The sequence below is a fragment of the Phaseolus vulgaris genome, chromosome 3, assembly GCF_000499845.2.
Source record: "Phaseolus vulgaris cultivar G19833 chromosome 3, P. vulgaris v2.0, whole genome shotgun sequence".
Lineage (NCBI taxonomy): Eukaryota > Viridiplantae > Streptophyta > Magnoliopsida > Fabales > Fabaceae > Phaseolus > Phaseolus vulgaris.
The window spans coordinates 634,268-655,022 of NC_023757.2; the positions used below are offsets into that span (position 1 = coordinate 634,268).

The 20,755-nt window shown below is 34.9% G+C and overlaps 1 pseudogene; it reads right to left on the reverse strand.

The window, feature by feature from the left end:
- Positions 1-1,502: 1,502 nt before the first annotated feature.
- Positions 1,503-16,575, reverse strand: LOC137808805 (uncharacterized; annotated as a pseudogene).
- Between the last annotated feature and the right edge of the window lie 4,180 nt (positions 16,576-20,755).

Here is a 20,755-nt window from a genome sequence, read left to right on the forward strand (position 1 = left end):
ATTTTTTCTTTTTTTATACTGAATTGGGAAGTAATTTTAAAACGTTTCATTGTAATTCAGTGTGTTGATTTTGTACAAACTATCAGCAACTGGAAGGAGAAGACCATTAAGCTCCATATACATGCATTGATAATGTGGGGCGTCAAGAATTTGCTGGTAAAAGACTAAATCGAGATACCATACATTCCCACGCTCTGCATAACCTTGCTAAGACTGGACTTATATATTAGCATGGTTATAATGTTTATAACTACTCCTCTTTTACGAGTACTGGATAATTTCTTACAGAGCTGGAATTATGGATTAGTTTTTTGTCGTTATTTTTCACCAATACCAATGACAACTAATACATTTGAATGACAATTATTACAAAACAAAAGTTATAATTATAGATTTAATAATGGAAATCTTTTTATTCCTACGTGAAAAAACATTATATTTGGTTTAAATCACTTTCATTAAAAGTATTAAAAAAATTAGAACATTAATTTTCCACCAATCATGAGTAGATAGGTATGAGTGAAAAGAGAGAAAAAAACTTTTGCAGGAAAAAATAAATAAATTAATACCTTAGGGAAATATTATTTATCTTTATGGTAATTTTCTCTACTCTTAAGAGCAACAAAGTTATAGATAAAATTGAATCCTAATTTTTATAACAAATAATAAATTTATTTCATACAAAATTTAAGAAAGAAATATAGATACAAAAATGAAATCAACTTCTTAATTTAAGATTAACTTATACAAACTTAAAAATTAATTAAATAACCATGAGAGCTTTTTAGGTATAATTTAAAGTAATATAATTTAAGTAAAAAAATTACTTCTATAATTTTTAAAATTTTAATCTTTCAACTATTTCTGTCTAATACATTTTATCATAAATATTTTGATCTTTTTATGAAGATAAGGTACCCGTTTCATTCAAAATAAATTATCATCTAAAATTCAAAATTTTTATGCTCGTGAAGGTGCAAACAAATAATAGGTGAGTCATTTGTTCCATGTTCTCATAAAATATTTGTGCCAGGTTCTTTAAATAATAAACCAAGTCTCTTTCATCACCTTTGAGAATACTCGTTGATAATAATTACTGTTTTCCTTACTTCCTTTCTTATTACTAACCATGATTTTCAATATCTACCAATCCTTAATCGAAATACTTTGTTGATACTAATATTCACATTCACTGATACAACCTTTGATAATTATCGCCGCTGTGCTAAAAGGGGAAGAAGAAAAAATTGCTCTAAGAATAAAATCAGATGGCCACAACCAGAAAAATAAAATAAAAAGCAATTAACTTACTAACTCACGAAGTTACATTTTTCAGAAACTTCTAACGGATGATACAGTTAATGGGCTTACATTAAAATTATCAATAAGCCAATGAAATGAGGCTCAAGAAACAGACTTTTCCATTCTCTCGATGATATCAAACTATCACAAAAATCTTCCATTTGTTTTGGTTGGGTGTGAGGAGAGGAATTACATGATCTTCACTCAGTTTTAGAAGTATTGGTTGGTGCATCACCAACTTCGGCGAGAGGTGTCCATATATTCAGACCTAATTCTTCATTTTGTTCCCTGACCTCTCGTAGTCCTCAACTGGGAAATACCAATTGGCAAACCAGAAAACCACAAAACATGAATATTTTACATGAAAAACTATGCCCCATATTTAAACACAGCATTAAACAATCGAATCATATTTACACATACGCACATTAGACCGATTCATCACAAATCCAATTATGCAGGCTACTCAGGGCACACTGTAAAGCAAAAGTTGAAACACGAGTCCCAACAAGGGCAAATGTCCTGAAATAAACCTACTTCTGTTTGTTTGTTTATTTACATGATGGTCTATACTGGACTCGGGATCCCCAGCAACTCCGATGTTGAATCGAATAAGATATTTTAAGGAACAAAAAATTGATTTCAACTTTCCATATGTATAGAAAAAGAATTGGCATCATGGAAATGGAATCAGAATTTCAACCTCAGAAAATGTGAAACTTTATCTGCTCAAAGTATAGCTTGATGTCTGAGTTGGAAATCTTACAAGCTAATTGATGTCCTCTTTCAGATCATCAGTTGCAGGTGCTACAAAAGAATTGGCTAATGCATCATCAAGAATAGAGTCCAAGGTTCTTCCAAGCTAAGAAGCTGCATACAATGAAAGAATGCAGATAAAAAAAGTGGGATCCAAGACCTTGAACCAATAAGTTTAAATAGGTTAAGTCAAATCAAAGCCTTCAAATTCAAAGACACAAGACCGATGCAGTCTATTAGTTGCTGGTATTAAAGAGGCATAATGTAGCCCAAAGTAGCATGGAATATGACCACAGGTCTTTGTTGCTCAAAGTGGACCCTTCTTGTTACAATGCATTTGGTTAAATTCCGTGAACCCTATTCTCTTTGTCGTCCATTTCTTTTTTACTAAATTTTTCAAAGTGAGGTGTCGAAAGAGGTACAAAACGGGACAACATATCCTCCTAAAAGAGAACAAGAAATAAAGACAAGATTATTTTAGAAATACAAAAGAATATACAATGCCTGAAGTTATGTATTGCTCCTTTCCCTCTTTTCCCCAGTCAGCCACAAAACATTGTGTAAGAATAAATATAAAAATTGCAATAATAACTGATAATAGAATTATATAGTAAACATATATGGAGAAATTTAAACCAACTCTCATAAATAGTCACGTATTACCTTGTTTAGCCTGCTTTAAAGTCTATCCACTTCTTCACTATTTTCATCAAGACTGTCTCCAAAGTAAAGCCATGACCCCTCAAGGCTGTACATACAATCACATAAATTATATTCTACATTGATACATTCTAGCAAAAATAAATAGATTATATTAAAAATAAATACACCACGGGATCAGGAACATCATAAACATGACAAAAGAGAACAGTTTAAACTCCACCCATCAAACAGATACAAATTTGGCATTTAGAAGACTTTTAAAACTATTTGAGATAGATTATTTGGAATGAAAGAAATAAATAATGATGCTCAAGTGGTTGAAAATTGAAAGATCTATGAAAAGAAATGTTTTCATCATTTTGTTACAATTGAAGCTGAACAAAGTGTATGGGTACTACGATGTCTTTCCTTCCTCCTGTCTCATTAGGATGCTGCTATATAGTTGGTGTGACTGATAGAAGGATACTTACTTTCACTAATTCTTGTAATTAACCTTCAACAGTTGTAACTATTCCTCCAAGGGTTCCGCTTGCCAGCTCCAAGTCAACTTCCGGAACTTTTACACTTGCAGTATCAACTAATCAAACCAAACTACTCAGTCAATAGATATAAAATGTATAGATCTCAGATTGCATAAAATAATGTTTAAATGGTCAGGCCTATATGGGTACCTCAGGACATATTTCACAGGTTAACTTAGCAAGACTGTGTGTGTATTAAACTTTTGATATATCATTGAAACAGTAATGTTGGTGTTAACGTTTCTAGGTTATTCTTGATGAAAATCATTTCAGGTTCTAAAACCCAATGCGATTTGATTCCTTAAATGCTATGCTTATGCAGGGAGTGTCAAAATAATTGCAACTTTAAAGTGGCCTGAAAGAGTACTCATGATTAGTTTTTTCCTTAGTTTTTCACTTTCTGCAAACGGTTTGGAGCTTACATTTTTTCCTACATTGGGTAGCTCAATAACCAAAGTCCAAACTACTTCTTTTCTAATGAGATTTCTTTTACTGATCCCATTTGTAGTATTACATACTAGAACAAGAAAATATATGCTCTCTAAATGCAAGGATAACTACAGATCATGTTCATCATAAATTACAATTAGAAACTGATGGGTTGAATTAGTTAGATCACAAGATTACAGACCTTTATTACATCACGGCTCAGGTCATTGACATTTTTCACAGAAGAGTAATTATTTTTCCTTTTTCAGGAATTCGTCCACAGGTTTCAACTGCAAGATGGAAAATTAATGTTTATTCCAGCCTAAAGACAGAGCTACACTCAGAATCAGCATACCTCAGAGTTGCGGTAGCCCAGCATCACATGTGGATGCATAACATTACTTCTTGGAAGTAAGGAATATCTGTCCATTGTTAGATCAACGCTTGTGGAGAATGCCGGAATTGCTAGCATATATAGAATATAAAATTGGCACATGGCATATTTTGAAGAGTATGACCGTTATCAAGCAAGCAAATAATATTATCTAGTTTTTACCTATCGCATCAGATACATGCACACTGTAGACAGATGTTTCATTTGAATTATGTTGTGTAGCTAGTAAATCCATAGTCAGTTTCTGAAATTTGAAAGTAGATCATGTTCAGGATTTTTAATAGAACATGGTTATCCAAAACTATTCAGCACCAAGTAGATGACACTAGCTTCAAGTTTCAACTGAATACATGAAACATAGAATCACAACGGAAGTTGAATAAGAAACTATCCCCTATTTTATGTAATTTCACTTTTTGCAGATCAAAAGGTGCTAAGCTCCAAATTTCAACTGAAATACAAACATGGAATAAAAAAATAAGCCCATAGTTTATAATTTTATTTTACCCACAAGCTATGTACTTTGCATACACATATAAATCTTCTTTAACCCAATAAATTTTACATCGAGCTTAAAATGACAGAATCCTTCTAAAGAAATGTAATAATCAAACAATATCCAAGGGAAGTATGAAAAATGCTAAGAGGATACTGGTGACAAACATTCGAGTCTCACAACTAGCAGCACAGGCACACAGTAGAAGGGAAAGTCATCACCTGTCAAAAAAGGCAGCAACTTGACATTGATAAACAACACATAAGGCCAAAGCTCAGTACACAGAATATATAGTTCAGCATTGTACCTCTTCTGGTGCAGTATATCGAACAAGGCTTCAGCAATTTCTGCACTGTTACTCTGTGCAATGGCACGATGGCAGCTGTTGCCCTACTGATCCATGTGGTTCTCTCCTCACTTGATCAGTAGTCACAGCTTCTCCGCCTCCCGGGGCATCAACATGAGTTCCTTCAGCCTGTGCAGAATCAACAAGGTATCCCAATGATGCTTGCTGCTCAGGAGTTCTCTCATAAACTTGATCGTCAACGATGGATCAGATGATGGTGCAAACCTATTCAATGTGTTCTGCATTTACTTAAAATAGTACTAGCTAAACATTGGACTAATATTACCAAGTACCAAATGAAGGTACAAGTTTGCCTCACCAACAATACATGTTTGTCTTGACCAATTTAAATAAGTTAAAAGGTACAATATGGTGTGATTCATAAAAGAATGTATCCAATCCAAAGTCAAGCACAAGCACAATGTGACTAATTTTAGCCATACAGAGATCAGCACTTTACATACTAAACCCACTCCACTCTTGAGCAACAAATCCAGGAGGTTGCTAATTCATATGCTATCACTGAATACCTTTTGTCATTTACTTGTGTGTGAGGATACCTTAGCCTCTATTGTTATAATCTCTTCTCTAATAAAATACTTTTACTCATTTAAAAAATACTTCTACAAGGTATAATCTCTTACGGGTTTTCAATAAGCTGTTTCCGACAGGATCATCAAGAATAAATGTGATGCATGATTCTCCTGTTGCACAGGCTCGCAGTTTCACCAAGAACTGATCAATTGCTCCAGCTGTCTCCGGAGCCACTTTCTAGAGGGTAGAAAGCATACATTAATTAAGTTATTTAAAGAAGAATGCATGCATCAAATAAAATATAGCGCAGAAACAAATAGTACTTTGCGTTCCTCTTGAAGGGCTTGAAGTTCATCAGTTGCTCTCATAAGTATCCCTTCCACCTATAATTACACAACAAAAGATATTGTTGAATCATTTGATTACAATTTTCAACTGTTCAATGTTCATGAATTTTCACAAAAGAAAGTTAAGAGTTCTCTGATGCCCACGATTTACATTCCTTGTTGTTAGTAGGATATTAAATGTACTAGTAGAAGCTTCATGTTAGTAGGATATTAATGTACTGCTAGAAGTTGTTAGAAGTTGTAGAAGATTCTAGATATCTCTTTGTAATAATTACTCTAGGGTTAAGTTTTCTATATATAAGGTTGATGTCTTGTTTCAATTAATATAATTGAATAAAAATCTTCTTTCATTCATATTATTTCATTTAAGTTAGTATTAGAGCTCACAATGTTGGGGCCTATTTCTACGACCTTTCACTGTCACTGAAGTTTTTTGTGTTAATGTTTCATTATACTTACAAGGGAGACTAAGAATTCTTACTATTTATCTTATCACGGCAACTCTACTAAGTAATGATGATCTTCCTTCATCCTCTTCAATTGACAATGGAATGCCTGCATTACATGCTGAATTGAACGTTTAAATCTCTCATGGAGTCTATCAGTAAGCCACCTTGTGGTACTTGCTTCGTAACCATGACTGGTAAGAACTCTAATTCCTCTTTTGATGTTTCTTAAAATTTATGCAAGGACTCTTGAGTTCTAGACTTTGGTGCGACAGACCATATGACACCTCACTCATCTCTTTTAATGTCATGTGTTTCTTTTCCTGGTAATTACATTACTCTTGCCAATGGGACTCGTATCCCAATAGTTGGACATGGTATATTTATCTTATGTTTCTAACTATCCGACTCTTCTTCATATTATCCAATGGGGCATATCCCCGTCTTCCCTTCAGAGAAACTCTAGTCAAGTTAAGTAATTATTCAAACTCAAAATCAAAGCTATCATGCAATTCTTCCCAACCCCGATTTGAATCTTCCCTTTGCCCCTCCTTGTTGGGGATGGAGTTGCAGCTAGACCTTTCTTAGAAGCATGAGAAGATCCAATGACAATACCACAACCACTTGATGGTTGCTTTCTTTTACTGGTTACTTGTCTTGTGTAAATTATTAGTTCTCCAACATCTAAAGCTTCATAAGCAGTTGCCTAATTTAGAATGGAATCATCATCAAAACCAACTCATTTCCCCTTCTTCATTATCATTATCATCATCATCATCTACTTGCCCCACTAACCACTCATCAATGTTATCGATATGATAACGGATCATATCGGAGACCCCATAAATCCTTTATAAAGTTATAACAGAAACCATAACGGGTTATGGCGGAAGGTGTTGTGGCGGAGATAAAAAATGTATTGTGGATTGCAATAAGTATAATGTTTTAAATGGGTCAAAAATGGGCCCAAAAAAACTAATTTTAGGTAGGTTTTGAACTCTTAATTAGGTTTAACAGCTCATGTAGCCGCAACACATTCAAATTTTATTTGATAATTAAGGTTTTATTAGTTAACCGTTGGAATGGGCCAAGGCCCAAACTTAATTTAAGTAGGTTTTGAACTCTTAATTAGGTTAATAACTGATGCAGCTGCAGCACATTCAAATTTTATTTTAATAATGAGGATTTTAGGGTTTTATTAGTTAAAAGTTGGAATGGGCCAAAGGCCCAAACTTATTAGGGTTTTTTCAAATTAGGTTTAGGTGTTTTATCTTCTTCATGCGTCGAAGGTCCCTTCTTCATTTTTTGCTATCGTCGCAGCGTGCGCTGCCGCTGTTACTTTCGTCGTCGTTGTCACAGTGTTTTTCTCTGCCTTTTTCGATATTTCCGTTTTTCGTTAGCTTTCTGAGATGCCAAAAGCGACCTCCAAGGGAAAACCGCATCACCACGCCTTGTTGTGGCGGTGGTCGGAAAATCCGCCACCGTCTTCCGCCATGGCGCCGCCATAACCGAAAAGTGATAACAATGACACTCATTGCACTCATCCATGCCATTGATACAATAGGGTCTATTTTATCTCTAATATTGTATCTTTGAGCAAGTTGTTGGTTACGTAAACCAAATCATGCAACGTTTTGTACAGCCTATTCCTTTTTTTCAATGAATCTACAAGTATAATGTGAATTAATTTATTTCTACATTCTACAAAATAATAATGAAATGAGTCATGTTATGAGAATAATTATTACTTCCTCAATAAACTCCAATTGCGCTCACATTCCGATGAACTACATATCAAACTTAAAATCGTAATTGCTAGCTTTTATAAGTTGGGAGCTACGTGCCCATAATTCTTCCACCATTGAGCTATAAAAGTAAAAAACTTAGAATGTAACCATTATATGATATAATTTACATCTTAACCCAATTTAGATAGCGTTTAATTGTCTCACCTGGGGTTGTGGTCTTCCTTGATTCTTTGGCAGAGAACACTTCAACTTTTATAAAGAGGCAAGTCAAATAAATTTTTTTGTGCACATCTTTACTTGGCACAACCTCTTAATGCAAGCATACAATCCATTTGTATCTTCCAAATCATATTCCATTTTTGGGTTAGGACAATAGAACTTTGGATTCAAAAAGTGACCAATTGCATGCAAGGGGCAACGAAATTGGCATGTCCATCTATTATCATGATTGTAAATACATCCTTGTATTTACTTTCGTGGTTATTGATGACTTCATTATTGTTTCCTTGACTTTCTCCATTGCTTCATATTTATAACGCATAGTTGCTTTTCTCTCTCTATCAATCAAACAAAGTACATGAAGAAGAGGAGTCATGACTTTGGCAGTAAATATAACATGATTCCGAAATGAAGGCATAAGAACAATTTGTGTAGGTTCTTTACCCTTAGCTTCCTTAGACAGCTTGTTCTTGCTCCATTCATTTCAAGTGAAAATCTTTCTCAAATTTCCCTTCTTTTGATACAACTTTTGTAATGATAAATAAGAGGTAGAAACCTTGTAATTGCATGTCTTACCAATTCCCTCTTATTTGTAAATTATCTCAATAAACTCAAGGAACTACAAAGGAATTTTTCCAATGTCTTCAAGCATCAAATCTATACAATAGGCAGCACAAGGAGTCCAATAAAGATTATGTCTTTTTTCTTCCAATAATTTACCAACCAAGACATAATTAATACCATTATCTATGATAACTTCAACCACATTTTCTTCTAAAAATCTCCTCCAAAAGGGCATCAAGCATCTCGGAGAGTTTTTCTCCTGTCTTCACAAATTTAGAATCATCAATCGACTTGGCAAACATTGTCCCTACAAGAGAGCTCACCAAAAAGTTAATCAACATCGTTGCTTCCAATCAATCCATGCATCTGACATGATAGAACAACCATGCTTAGTCCAGTGCAATTTATGATCTTTCAACAATTCTTCAGTGTACTCAATTTCCTTATTGAGGAGTGGAACTCTAATCTCATGGTAGGTAGGAGCTGGCAAATTAGGTCCATAAGCACCTATAGCAGCAATCATATCTTGAAAACTCTTCAATCTTACAAGATTAAATGACAAGCTTGCTTGATACCAAAATTGAGCAATATATTTATGCCTTTAAGAAGATGATGAACATGAGAAACAAATCTTGAAAAGAAAAGATTGCTACTCAGTTTGAAATGAAGGATCTAGGAAATTAAAGTACTTCCTTGGGATAGAAGTAGCTTACTCAATGTTGTTAAAATCATGATCTAGATCGTAAGATTGTACGATCTTGCAATTTTTTAGAAGAAATCGTGTCGGATCGCACGGTGGATCACTACCTAAATGGATCGGAGCGATCTAACGAGTCGGTAGCCGGATCAAAGAATCAAGGAGTCACGGCTCAGCCTATTGAAAAAAAAACTCTGAAAATGATGTCCGAGAATAACCCTAATATCAAACTCGCACCTCCGTTACCGCGCCTCTCTGCCACTCACCCCTCCATCACGCGCTCCTCCGTTGTTCACCTCTCCGTTGTCGCACCTCTTCGTCGTTGCGCCTCTCCCTCTCCCCACTGCCTTTTATATAGGCATGTTTTGTTCCTTCTTTATTTTCCCTTTCTTCTACTCCCTTGCCTTGTTAAAGGCACCATTGTTTACTAATATAAACACAAACCTAATGTGGAAGCAAGGCACAACAGTTTACTAATATAAAGACCTAACGTAGACAGATTATTTGTATTAAATATTTATTAATTTATTAATTATTTTATGCATTAATCTTGCGAATTATACTATATATGTCTAATTATTTATATATTCAATATTATTTTTCATATTCACATTATTTTCATATACCACTAACCCTTTATGGGTCGAGTTACAAAATTTTATCTCTTTTCCGATCCTCTTTCTATCCTCGAGTTTAACAACATTGAGCTTACTCGAAGAAAGGGATCTTTGTCTCCCAAAGAAAGTATGCTCTTAATCTTCTAAAATAAACAAGTAAGATTGATTGCAAGACCACTAGAGTTCCTATAGAACAAAGCCGTAAATTATAAATGATGAAGGCAGAACTACTGTGAATAAAGGTCAATATTAAAGACTTGTGGGGAAGCTCATTTACTTAGGTCACACTAGACCTGACATAGCCTATGTTGTAAGTGTAGTTAGTCAGTTTATGCCTAATCCAAGTGAGAGACATTTACAAGTTGTGAATAGAATCCCTCAATATTTGAAGACAATCCAGGAAGGGGATTATTGTTCAAAAGGAATGGAAAATTAAGAATGGAAGTGTATACTAATGTAAATTTTGAAGGGTGTCACAAATAGGAAATCCACCTTAGGATATTGCATGTTTTTTGCTAGAAATTTGGTGAGTAGAAGTAAGAAACAAAATGTTGTTGCAAGGTCTACTGTAGAGGCTAAATTCTGAGTTATGGCACAAGGGGAATGTGAATTATTATGGTTGAGAATTATTCTAAAAGATCTTAAAGTGGCATGTGAAGAGTATATGATTCTTTATTGTGATAATAAGTCAGCTATTAGCATTGCTCACAATCCAATTCAGCATGATAGGACCAAACATATAGAGATAGATCGACACTTTCTTAAAGAGAAACTAGATAGTGGCCTTATCATTACATCTTATGTGCCATCTTGTTAGCATACTTGTTTACAAAAGGTCTTCCCACTTAACAATTTCATGATCTCACATGCAAACTGGGAATGATAGATATCCATTCGCCAGCTTAAGGGGGAGTGTTGTTAGTAGGATATAAATGTACTACTAGAAGTTGTTAGAAGCTATAGAAGATTCTAGAGATCTCTTTGTAATAATTACTTTAGGGTTATAGTTCTCTATATATAGAAGTTGATGTACTGTTTCAATTAATTTAATTGAATAAAAATCTTCCTGGCTACTAAATAAAGGGTGCATATAGAAATTGCCAAACCTATGATATGATCAAGAGTCGAACCAAAAGCTTAAAAAATCTACACTAAATCAAACAAAAAAAAAAAGACAAAAAGGATAGCAATCTCTTCTTTTTAATTCAACAATTGTTTCGACCAAACAGAAAGGACACTGACATGTTTACTCACTAGATGATTATACACATGCGGAGTAAATTTAGCCATCTTAAATAGAAATACAATGTTGAGACTCGAGATTTTCACTGACAAATGAAATAATGGGTAACCCCCTGCCCTACCCAGAAAAAAAAATTGAACAAGCAAACTTGTCATTGCCAGGAATGGGAAACAACAAAGTAAATTGAAATATGTATTAGAAGTACCGTTGACAAACTACCACGTTGAGCCTCTGGTGGAATCTCAAAATCCAGTTCAGGTATCTGCACAATCATATACATATAAGGTTGCCTTTTGAATAAATTTATTACAAAGCAGACTATAAATTTTGAATAATAGAACCAGATTAGTCATTAAAATTTATAAGCAACATCTTAAATTACTTCTTTCATAAAAATATCTATCTTTCTAACTATCTATGTAAACAAATAGACATACAGATAAATAGGTATGTAGGTATGTAGGTAGATAATATCAGCTCAACTAAGACTATGTGGCTTAGCCCTAGACTTCAAAGAGACAAGAACCAAGGTGTTAATGAACTAAAGAATTTTGAAGATTACAATCTAAATAGGAAATAGGGTACACAGGTTTATATAAATATGAAGAAAATAAACAAAACAAATTTGAGTACCTTAATGGTAGCAGATTCTGATTTAACCACTTGACGATTTAGCATCTACATTCATTAAACTTGTTAGACACTTGTATAAACAAATCATCATAACGGCAAACCACAAAGACAAGTTTACAAATCAAAATAAGATAATCCCAAATAATCATACATTCACCATAACAAGTATTAGAGATAATATTTTATTTCTTAATTATTTGATGTAGTTTAAACTTATTTAGTAGAAATGTATTATTGACAACCCGAGATGCTTTACTTTTGTAGTTGACTGTATTGTTTTATTGCCAAGTTTTTGTTTTAACAATTGTTTTATTATGGAGTTCAAATGTATAATTACTATGTTATTTATTGTTAATATTTTTTATGGTAAGTAAACTCTTACAAGTTTGAGTCAAGTTTACAAAAGCCTTCACAAGTTTCTATGAACTCTCAAGTTTTACAATCTTGATTGCATGCATTTTGCTTCAAATAGTTTTATATCATTACATGATAGATGTCCTTTACAATGCTAAACTCAATATTCTACCTAGGATAAGGAGATTAAAAACTCGTAAATTGGGGATCTTAACTTGGATGGTAAGATCCTATGGTTTTACATAAAATGCAAAACTATACATATATAGTGCATATGCATAAGAATATCATAAACAAAGAAAATAACCTCCAAAATCACTACATTAAAACAAAATTAGATTTAAAAGTTATAACTATAGTAAGTCAGGTATCCAAATAGTATAATCAGAAATGTGAGAAAGAAATTCTTAATTCTATTTGTTTATTAGTTGACTAGAAAATTATGTTGTTGAATTATCTTAGTATTTAGGTTTAGGATTTAACCTAACCACACAATTTTCCAAGTTTTATGCGGGATTTATACTTACCCACTCACCTACCATAATGAAGGTGCACGTGGCTGCAAATTATGGTGGGCAAGGATTGTCCTTAATTAATATGCATTTGAACCAACACCCCCTATGCCAAGGACTATAAGTCTGGAATTGGTCAATGTAGGTGACCCAACAATTGATTTAGGATTGCCTTTGTTACCATCATAGAGTTTGAGCATAGGGTCAAGCTCAATCCCACAAAATTAACTTCTATGGTAAGGATTACTAAACTGAAAATGTTGCTACAGCCAAAGGAAGGTGCAATAATAAAAGTTATAGGTGGCAATACTCTAAGGCAACAATGGAATGACAAAGAAAAGGTTGAACAGTCCAAGATGGAGAAGATCACGAATGGATTGGGAAGGGCTTCATAAATAAGAAGAAAGGGATTTTCCAGGGTGTGTTCAACTCATAGCATAGTATGATCCTACATGGTAAATATTGACTTCAACAACAATGGTCTTCTAGCTAAACATGGATGCAAAAGTATGAAAAACCATCCTTCAAACTAGGTCATTGTTAGGTTCCTAGACAGAAAAACCAGAATTCCCTCCCAAACACAGCAAGAAGAAAGAAAACTCTGTTTTATTACAATGCAGAACAGAACACCCAAAAGGGTTACAAAGGAGAATAGCTCCTTTCACACAGGTTTAATCCTCCTTTCACACAGGTTTAATCCTGTCAACTTCTTACAACAATTCAGATATCCCCTCCCCCACAGCAGGTTGGTCTTTATTTAAAGACCCCCTCACCACAACTAACTAACCCAACAACTAACTAACCCGCTTAACCCTTATTTTTAAATTTCCTTCTATGATACACCCTCCAAGTGCTGTCTTTATTTTCCTGCCTAACATTACTCATTTCTGACAAAACAACCTTGTCCTCAAGGTTGAAATCAGGTCACTGCTCCTTGATGTTCTTTTTCCAAATCTTCCTCAATCTGTCCCCACCCAGAATGATTCACCTCTGTAGGGTCTCCCTCATCTTCTGCAAAAATGATAACCCTCAAATTCTTTTCAGGGCAGCGATGTCCGGGACCGTACGCCCCTCCACAATGGAAACATCTTCCCTCTTCCCTTCTTCTCACATATTCGGGATAGGGAAGGGTCCTGGACCCCCTGTTTCTGGATCCTTCTCCTGGCCGAAACTCTCTATTGGAAGAAGAAGACTCATTCCTTGCTGTGCTAGTCAAACTAGACGAGACTGGCCCACTATTCCCCTTATGCAAATTTGTATGGCATGTTATCCCGGTGCTTCCTTGATAATGCAGAAAAGACGCATTATTCCTATGCCCAAAACTGCTAATTTTTTCTTCCCTGAAGGACTCCTCAACATCCAGCGCAATCTCCATGGCTCTCATCAATTCTTTGGGGTCATGCGGTCTGATTTGATTACGAATCTTGGACTGTAATCCAGCAAAAAAATACCCCAGCAGCTGTTCCTCCCCTGTCTGTGGTGCTTGTGACACTAACATCTCAAAATCTTGAATGTATTCATCAATTCTTCCATTCTGTTTGATCTTCGCCAGCTTCTCAAAAACAGAACTTCTCTCCTTTCCCCCAAACCTCCTATTCAGCGCCATGGAAAACTCTTCCCAAGAAGGATTCTTGGAGTTCTTTCTCCAAAAACTGAACCAAGGACTGGCGCTTCCCTCCATACTGATGAAGGCCAGTTTTAATCTTTCCCCTGCTATCACATTCTGCACCTCAAAGAATTTTTCAGCTCTGGCCAGCCAACCCATTGGGTCCTCGCCCTCAAACCCCGGTAACTCCACTCTCCTACCCCACGACTTCATCTCTCCTTCCTTCATCTTTTCCCATTGGCTATCCTGCCTTGATGGTTCCTCCACTCTTTCCTCACCATTCACCGAACTCTCTCCCCCTTCCGACCTTCTATCTCCTTTCTTGAGATCCCGCAACATTTCTTTGATTTCTTTTAACTCCAGCATGCCTTCTTTCAACCCCAGAATTTCTGCTCTTATTTCAAAATTCCATTTCAATTGTTCGCTGGTAAATTTCTCTACTGCTGCCATCCTCTGTTCCATCTTTTCTTCCTCACTCTCTGTTTTTTCAGATCCGGCAGGTCGGACCAACTGTTAGGTTCCTAGACAGAAAAACCAGAATTCCCTCCCAAACACAGCAAGAAGAAAGAAAACTCTGTTTTATTACAATGCAGAACAGAACACCCAAAAGGGTTACAAAGGAGAATAGCTCCTTTCACACAGGTTTAATCCTGTCAACTTCTTACAACAATTCAGATATCCCCTCCCCCACAGCAGGTTGGTCTTTATTTAAAGACCCCCTCACCACAACTAACTAACCCAACAACTAACTAACCCGCTTAACCCTTATTTTTAAATTTCCTTCTATGATACACCCTCCAAGTGCTGTCTTTATTTTCCTGCCTAACAGTCAGTCACTAGTGTCAAGAACCTCAGCATGGATGTTAACTGAATGGGAAGAAGATAGCTAATAGAGGCATTGGAGTACCTAGGCGCCATATATGTTTTCTTATGTTATATAAAATAATCATTTGGGGATGGGGAATTGAAATTTGAACAAACCAACCTTTTGCTCGCCTGATGGAATCTTCAAAGTGTAACAACAACCACGTGGTTGAATTTCACCAGCAAACTGTACTTCATTGTTCCTAACAGATAAAATCAATAATTATAAAAGAAAGAAAAATTAAGAGGAAGATCAAAGGAACTAATTATGTTCAACGCACACGGAGAGGGCATAGACTAAAGGGCCGTTTACCTCTCACCACAATGTGGACATTCAAAAGCTGATAACAAAATCTGCAGGAAAGGTAAATGTGACAATGAGTTATATTTCAGAAAACTAATGGACAGACAAAACAAAAGAAACAGCAGATAAAATAATATGTATTACGATCCATTATGTAATTTGTGAATCAATAATGCTAATTCATTTAATTGAAATATGTAACAAATAACATCAGGGAGAAAAGTGAATGAGGCCTAAACATAAGGAAAGACAGAAATAAAGATGAAATTTAACTACATATATGATATATCCCAATACCTACTAACAGTAACCACTTGCCAATCACAAGAGCAAATGGAGCAATAGACAAGACATACCTTTCTGAAGTGGGGAATTAAAGTCAATAAAAATCTTGTAATCCCCTGACAAACATGACAGAAATTCAAGTCAGATGATAAAATTTAAATATTTTGGATGAAGATACAATATTAAGACTTAGGGTGAATTTGACTCATTTGTTGAGCGATAAATAATTGTTTCCTTGATTTTTAACATGGCCCTGGATAGAACAACACAAAAGACGAAACACACAAAAAATGTAAATATTCATTACTCAATTACTCGGGTAATAATGTTGCTTGTAAATAAAATAGTAAAAGAATGGAGAATTGAATCCCTGAATTAACCACGCCAAAGGTGCGCGAAAAAGTAGAAAGTGAATTCATTGAAAAGCCAAAGGAAAAGGAAAAGGTGGCGGAGAATGGGGAGAAGCTTACGTTTTCACCACATCGCATGCAAAGACTTTCGAGGCTGTAGAGAGGAGCATCACCGTCATCGGCTGAAACGGCCTCCACTACCGATCCTACATCCACGATTTGGTCGCTTTTCGCATTCCCTTCCATTACTCAATTCAACAAGTTTTACTGTGAGAACCTTCAATTTCAACCAGAGTGCAAAAGAAGTAGAATGCTGATTTCTATTAGCCTGTTTTGTGTTGGGGAAGACGCTGGAAGAAACTAGGGTACACGTCATCGGGTAAAGTTATTCTGGTCGGGTCATTGTATGGGTCCATTGCCCAAGTACTTGTTGGATTCAAAAAATCGAATTTATGCCGGACGAGGCATAAATAATTCTGATGCCGAACGAGACATAAATAATTCTGATTACATTAGTAATAAGATAATTTTGATGCCGAACGAGGCATAAATAATTCGGATTACATTAAAGTAATAAGATAATTCTGATGCCGAACGAGGCATAAATAATTCTGATTACATTAAATAAGATAACTCCGATGCCGAACGAGGCATAAATAATTCTGATTACATTAAAGTAATAAGATAATTCTGATGTTGAACGAGGCATAAATAATTCTGATTACATTAAAGTATTAAGATAATTCTGATGCCGAACGAGGCATAAATAATTCTGATTACATTATAGTAATAAGATAATTCTGATGCCGAACGAGGAATAAATAATTCTGATTACGTTAAAGTAATAAGATAATTCAGGTGCCGAACGAGGCATAGATAATTCTGATTACATTAAAGTAATAAGATAATTCTGATGCCGAACGAGGCATCAATATTTCTGATTACATTAAAGTAATAAGATAATTTTGATGCCGAACGAGGCATAGATAATTCTGATTACATTAAAGTAATAAGATAATTCTGATGCCGAACGAGGCATCAATATTTCTGATTACATTAAAGTAATAAGATAATTTTGATGCCGAACGAGGCATAAATAATTCAGAATAATTCTGATGCCGAACGAGGCATAAATAATTTCGATTCCGTTAAAGTACTAAGATAATTCTGATGCCGGACGAGGCATAAATAATTCTGATTACATTAAAGTAATAAGATAATTCTGATGCCGAACGAGACATAAATAATTCTGATTACATTAGTAAAAAGGTAATTCTGATGCCGAACGAGGCATAAATAATTCTGATTACATTAAAGTAATAAGATAATTCTGATGCCGAAAGATAATTCTGATTCCGAACGAGGCATAAATAATTCTGATTACATTAAAGTAATAAGATAATTCTGATGCCGAACGAGGCAAAAATAATTCTGATTACATAAAAGTAATAAGATAATTCTGATGCCGAACGAGACATAATAAATTCTGATTACGTTAAAGTAATAAGATAATTTTGATGCCGAACGAGGCATAAATAATTCTGATTACATTAAAGTAATAAGATAATTCTGATGCCGAACGAGGCATAATAAATTCTGATTACGTTAAAGTAATAAGATAACTCTGATGCCGAACGAGGCATAAATAATTCTGATTACGTTAAAATAATGTACACGTCATCGGGTAAAGTTATTCCGGTCGGGTCATTGTATGGGTCCATTGCCCAAGTACTTGTTGGATTCAAAAAATCGAATTTACGCGGTTGACATTTAAACTGTTGGATGAGTTTTATTCAATCTAATGTGTTTAAAATAAATTGCATTTTACCTTGCAGGTTACTACGATGAATGTTTAATTTTATTTAATAAAAAAAAAACAAGTTATGTTTTAGCATTAGTTTTAATTGTTTTAGGTGAAAAAATATTTAATTTTGTTAATAGTATTTAATAAAAAAAATTATTAAGAAGGTAAATAAGTTAGATTGGACAAATTCATCGACAACTTAAAAAAAAATCTATCACAACGTTTCTGTATTTTTATTTATCCAACCTATTCCAGTCTTTGTAACAACCCATCCGGTCTTTCTAACAACGTAACTTTTTTAAAAACAAAACAGAAACCCCAGCACATGCTGACGGCCCTGCGTCCGGGGCCCTCTGCCGACAACCTGTGCATGAAGCCGGCCGACAGCCTGGACGAGCTGAGAAAGAGAGCTGCTAAGTACATGCAGCTGGAAGAGCTAGGAGAATTTCGTAACCAGGCCCGTGCCGATGCCGGTGGGGAGAAAAACAAGGAAGAGAAGGATCGTCAGGGGCGGCCAGGTCAAAGGAACGACCGATCCGGTTCTCAAGGTATACACTCCTGACGACCGATCGTGGGAGGATTCTGGACGAAGCCCTCAACGCTGAGCTAATCCCTCCCCCAAGGAAGGTGGCCAGCACAAATAACGCCGACCGGAGGAAGCAATGTCGGTACCACCAAAACACCGGACACTCAACCGACGAGTGTCAGGCCCTTAAGGATAAGATCGAGGAACTTATCCAGGCTGGGCATCTCCGCCGTTTCGTCAGGAATGGCCGAGACCCTCCAGGCCGGGCGGATCCACCCAGGCGGACGAGGTCATAAAAAACTTTTCCAGCAGATACTATTGTGTTTCGGAAATAAAAATCCAGAAAACTCACAATACAAAAAAATGTTTCTAAAAAAAACTGAACATATTCTGCAGAAGGATTTCGGAAAACATATTCTACAAAAGGAATGTATTCCATTTTATTTAAGGGCATTTTCTTCTTTTTTTATACTGAAATTGGGAAGTAATTTTAAAACGTTTCATTGTAATTCAGTGTGTTGATTTTGTACAAACTATCAGCAACTGGAAGGAGAAGACCATTAAGCTCCATATACATGCATTGATAATGTGGGGCGTCAAGAATTTGCTGGTAAAAGACTAAATCGAGATACCATACATTCCACGCTCTGCATAACCTTGCTAAGACTGGACTTATATATTAGCATGGTTATAATGTTTATAACTACTCCTCTTTTACGAGTACTGGATAATTTTCTTACAGAGCTGGAATTTATGGATTAGTTTTTTGTCGTTATTTTTCTCACAATACCAAATGACAACTAATACATTTTGAATGACAATTATTACAAAACAAAAGTTATAATTATAGATTTAAATAATGGAAATCTTTTTATTCCTACGTGAAAAACATTATATTTGGTTTAAATCACTTTTCATTAAAAGTATTAAAAAAATTAGAACATTAATTTTCCACCAATCATGAGTAGATAGGTATGAGTGAAAAGAGAGAAAAAAAACTTTTGCAGGAAAAAATAAATAAATTAAATACCTTAGGGAAATTATTATTTATCTTTTATGGTAATTTTCCTCTACTACTTAAGAGCAAACGAAAGTTATAGATAAAATTTGAATCCATAATTTTTATAACAAAATAATAAATTTATTTTCATACAAAATTTAAGAAAGAAAAATATAGATACAAAAATGAAATCAACTTCTTAATTTAAGATTAACTTATACAAACTTAAAAATTAATTAAATAAACCATGAGAGCTTTTTAGGTATAATTTAAAGTAATATAATTTTAAGTAAAAAAATTACTTCTATAATTTTTAAAATTTTAATCTTTCAACTATTTCTGTCTAAATAACATTTTATCATAAAATATTTTGATCTTTTTTATGAAGATAAGGTACCCGTTTCATTCAAAATAAATTATCATCTAAAAATTCAAAATATTTTATGCTCGTGAAGGTTGCAAACAAATAATAGGTGAGTCATTTGTTCCATGTTCTCAATAAAATATTTGTGCCAGGTTCTTTAAAATTAATAAACCAAGTCTCTTTCATCACTGTACTAGTAGCCTAAAACCGAGAACTATATGCCGAGAACTACATGTTCAATGAACAAAGTGTTAAACAAAAACTACATGCCGAGAACTATATGCCGAGAACTACATGTTCAATGAACAAAGTGTTAAACAAAAACCGAAAGGTCTGGACCGAAACCTAAAAGGATAATATAAGGAACTTGCACAAGGGGGTGTAAAAATAATAAAAAGGTGTGGGAAGAAAGTCCAAAAGTACTGTAGAAGGCCCATCAACGAAACCCTATAAATAGGAAGTCAACACAAGAAAAAGGTAAGCTTAGTTTTATCTGAAAAAACCATTACATTGTCTCTGACTTTGGCATCGGAGCAACTTGCAGGTACATCCCCCCACTCGTGAGGAACATCAACCGAAAGGAATAGCCGAAAGAAGCAGCCGAGAGGAACACAAGCAGTCCAGCCCAATAGCAAACCGAGAGTATAGCCCGAAATCAGAAGATCAAGAAGGAGGCCATCTTATCGTTTCGGTTCGAGTGTTCTTGGTCCCTTTTTTGTAAGAACATTTTGGCGCCCACCGTGGGGCCCGAGAACTAGTCAGAAGGAAAAGTAGAAGGCAAGATGAGCCAAGAGGGGGAACAGAGTGGAGATCGTGAAGATAATGCTAACA